The sequence below is a fragment of the Mus caroli genome, chromosome 2 (assembly GCF_900094665.2).
Source record: "Mus caroli chromosome 2, CAROLI_EIJ_v1.1, whole genome shotgun sequence".
NCBI classification, from domain to species: Eukaryota; Metazoa; Chordata; class Mammalia; order Rodentia; family Muridae; genus Mus; species Mus caroli.
In genome coordinates this window covers 97750598-97754944 of record NC_034571.1, presented here as the reverse complement: position 1 = coordinate 97754944, position 4347 = coordinate 97750598, and the positions used below count along the sequence as shown (strand labels likewise).

The following is a 4347-nucleotide window of genomic DNA, read 5'->3' as shown; positions in this document are numbered from 1 at the left end:
AGCCAAGGCTACACAGAGAAACCCTGCCTCGAAAAACCAAAAAAAAAAAAAAAAAAAAAGTGCTAAGACTGAAGATGGTCACTAAGTTGGTGAGAACTGAAGAGCAGATTCGAAGCTGGAATAACTTTCAAAACCGTCTTGCAAAAAACTGTGTTACCAGAGGTGCAGCTATGTCTGTTTGGGTGTGAAGCTGCTCCCGTAGCGGGGACTGCCAAGATGTGCTGCTGCAGCCATGACCCACAGGAGTAAGGTGAATACATTGAATCCTGCATCTCTACACTCCATTAGCACCAAAACAAGATCTTGACCATATATCTACTGATAGAATTCAGTTTGTACACAGAACCTCAGCTTCTGGGCTTCTTAGCAGCACTGGGCCACTCTTGTTTGGTTTTCCAGTTTCTGCATGCTGGAGGGGAACCACACTGGGTAGTAGGGAAGCCCATTCCCATAACTCACTACAAGATACTACTAAAACTTTCCCATCAGGCACAGCGGCTGTGTGGGTGGAGAGCCATCAGAGCTGGCTGCTGCACTTTCCCCTTATCGTTTAACTGCCCGTTAGACTCCTAACCTCAGAGGGAGCAGAGGCAGGAAGAGGAGCAGAAATAAATTGCTATACTTTGCTCTTTATATATCAGAGAGGAGAGGTAAGCATTAATGGCTGCTAGTATGACATACTGAGCTTCAGGCTTGAGAAATTACACTTGAATTACACTTGAATCTAGTCGGGTCATCCTGTCCACCTATCCCAGGCTTCGTGGGAAATGCCTTCCCTTGCAGCCCAGATACAGCTGACACCCCTGCCTTTGCACCTCCCCACACCTACATTCAGCCTGCTCTTCATTGCCCGTCGACCATGTCATGCCACATAGTCACAGAAAAATCAGATATATCTGTAGGAGACCACGACATCCCTTACAACTTCCTTGAACATCTCTGGGGACTTCTTGCTGTCTAAATGAAAAGAGAAAGCATGGTGGTGGAGGCCTGGGATCCTCTCTCAGGCTAGTCCATTTTCTTGCTCTGTGATCTCGGGCAAGTCATTTAACTGTGACTTCAACTTATTTCTGTATAGAATGGGAGGTCTGGGACATATGGTCCCTAAGTCTTCTTTCCAGTTCTTTGGTTTTGGTGGTGAGGGACCAGTCCAAAATGTCACCTAAAAGAGGACAACTTGTGTTTTGAAGTGAGACCAATGGGCTAGGTTCCTTGCTCTGTCACCTTACCACCCCATGATAGTTTCTACCTATTTGGTTTCTACAATCTTCTGGAACTTTCTGCACCCCACTGCATTATATTCGTAAGAGCTGTTGGCAATTCTGTCTTCCTCAATGTCTTTAAAGACAGATCTTTTGTCTTATCATTTTGGTTTTTGCAAGAAAGACAAAACTTCTTGTCTATGATTTGCAAGTAGAAAAATCCTAAGCCCATCGCTGCCCAGCTTTAGTTTCTCCCATCCAAGGACTAACTAGACCCAACCCTGCTTAGCTTCTGAGATCAGGCAAGGTCATGCTCATTTAGAATGCTATGGTACAGACCCCACTGTGGTTTCTATACATGCATTTGACATCCAGGCAACTCCCCTATCTTCTCATTTCTTAACCTGCTACTAAAAAAAGACAGTCTGTTTTATTTCCAGGGCTAATGGAACCATATTAGGGACCACTGGAGATGCTGAAGAAGTGCAAAGTCCATCTAGCTCACATGTTTTTACAAAGGTGAACTATTGCCTTCGTTAGGCAGTGGAGAGGAGCCATTGTGGATATAAAGGTCAATGTTCAGTTTCACGAGATGTATAAAAAGGTCGGAAGGAGCAGTAAACGGCTCATGGTATTTATGCTGCCTCTCCTTGCTTGGCCTGCTCTCTCTATTCCCTCTGAGGCAGGATGTTTATGATTTAGAACCTTAGCTGATCTGCATAATCCATTAAAATGTCAGTTTTTTAATTGCAGAAACCATTCCTCTGAAGCACACACCTGCTGTTGGAAGAATTTATATCCAGGACACGGTATGATTTGTGTTTGGTATGACTGTGGCCACCCCTGTGATCCTGGGCTACCCTCAATAATGCCTCTCCATTGACCTTGGAAACTGGGGTCCAGTAGAACTGAATCCCCAGCAGGCTTTTGTGTATGCACCTTTGGAGACTCATTTCCCTGCTTCAGCAATTGCCCTGATGATACCATGTTTACACCGGGGAGGATTCTACATCAGCATCAGAGGAGGATGATTGGAGAGAGTGAGTGACTGCTTACAGTAACACAGTGTGATCACGGCAGGCCGAGAGAATGCCATCGGGGCCTGATGCATAGATGCCACGAGAAATGGCAGGGGCTGCAGGGCAGGGCAGGCTTTCAGTTCTGGGTTCCTAGTACACTTTACCTTTGATGCGGTCTGTCTTGGGGGACACTGAGATAGACCTCAGGGCTCTGGGATGCTGAACCAGAAGGCTGAAGGCTCCTGGAGTTATGGAGGTGTCCTTGAAGACAAAGGTTTAGAGATGCTGGCAAAAGTGGGTGCAGCAAGAGAAGAAGCAAGCTGAGACGCTTTGGAGAGTATCCTGAGTGTAGAGACAGGGAGGGAGGGAAGGAGGGAGGGAGGGAGGGAGGGAGGGAAGCAACTGGGAACACCATGGTGCTGTGGAAAGGGCACAGGCTGAGGAGTCATGTCCATGGCAAGCCACCGAGGCAAACCACCAGTGGAGGCTTTGCCTCTTCTACTTACTCAATGTGTCTTCTCTGGCGTCTGAAGCTAGAATGCCAATGGTCTATTTATGTGGCTCCGGTATTACAAGTTTTAGGATTTGAGTGAGGGTGGGCCAGTGTGATGCATCTCCATGACATCTACGGAGGCCTGCCATCCGCATCTCTACTCTCTCCAGCAAGCCATGGGCATGGCTGTGTGACAGCTCCTCCTCTCCTCTGCCTTCTCCTTCTCCTCACCCTCTTTCTCTTCTTCTTTTCCTCCTCCTCCCCTTCTCTATTTGTTTTCACCAGAGTCTCACTCTGTACCCCAAACTGGCCTTGAACCAACTTCAGCCTCTCAAGGGCTGGGGTTGCCGACTGCACCACCTCTCTGCTCCTGTGTGGCTGCTTGCTGTGCTGCCTTTGGTGTGATGGTAGCTGTGTTCCCGAAACTTGGTCTCTGTAGAGCATTTTTCAGCCTTCCAACAAAGCCTTTAAGCCAGGTGCTATCCCAAGGTCAACTCCTTCCCAGTTGTCCCTACTCGGGCTTGTCGGCAATGAAACTCTGACTGATATCCACATGTATGACAGATATCAAGTAACTGTGAGCACTTGCTACTCTGTAACATTGATTTATTTTCAGAACATAACTAGTTTTTGTACTACAGTTCACCAGGAAAGACTATGGGAATATTCCCTGTTAATCAGGGAATCGACCATGCAGTGCTATATCAAATGCTTGTGTATAGATCTCCAGAGTGCTCAAACTGGCATTTGGGATGCTCTAGGGTCCATGTGTTCACACTGGTATTTGGGATGCTCTAGGGTCCATGTGTTCACACTGGCATTTGAGATGCTCTAGGGTCCATGTGTTCACACTGGCATTTGGGATGCTCTAGAGTCTATGGGTAGAAAGCTTTTTAATAGTTGACAAATATTTCATACCTGGCTTTCCAATCTGACTATAACAGGCACAAAAGTTTCTCTCTTGAGCCTAGGCTGCTAACTTCTCGACCCATCGCTTCAGCCTTAAAATAGGACATTAAGAGTCCTTTCTTTATAGGTGAGGTTTGAATGCAGTTATAAATCTGTAAGGCTCAGACTACCCTGCCAAATCATGAAGCTAATATTAGCCCAAGATAATCATTTATTTAAAGCTTGTTTTGTGTGAGTAACTTGCCTTAGGCCATTTCACAGCTACTTTCCCATTTCTCCCGGAGATCCTGAGAGTAAGACTGGGGCAGGAGAGATGGCTCAGTGGATAGAAGCATTTACGGGAGCTGGGTTGTTGAGACCAACACAGTGGAAGGTAGAAGGAGAGAACTGACTCTTGAAAACCGTTCTTTGACCTAAGCACGTATATGAGGCACAGACAGGTAAACTGACTTGCCTGAGATCACATGTTAAGTATGTAGAAAGCTGGGGTTCAAACCTATGTTCTGTCTGTTTCCCCGGCTCAGCTTCATAAACACTGATGTCAGGGGGGAAATGAGCTCAAAGAAAATTGCACAAAGTAGAGAAATCTGAGCCTGTGAACTTTCATAAATGTCACATCCATTCCAGGCCTCTGCCTCTGGGGCTCTGTGGTTGTGTGGTGTCATTGTCCTCAGGAAAAAGCACGAAGGGCAGATGACACCCTCTCTCAGCTGCTGCTCCACAG

The 4347-nt window shown here is 46.6% G+C and overlaps 1 protein-coding gene across 7 annotated transcripts in view; it reads left to right on the top strand.

Moving 5' to 3' along the window:
• The window catches only part of Kiaa1549l (KIAA1549 like), a 271141-nt gene that overhangs the window by 124584 nt on the left and 142210 nt on the right, over positions 1 to 4347 (top strand). The gene's annotated exons all lie outside the window — the stretch shown is intronic.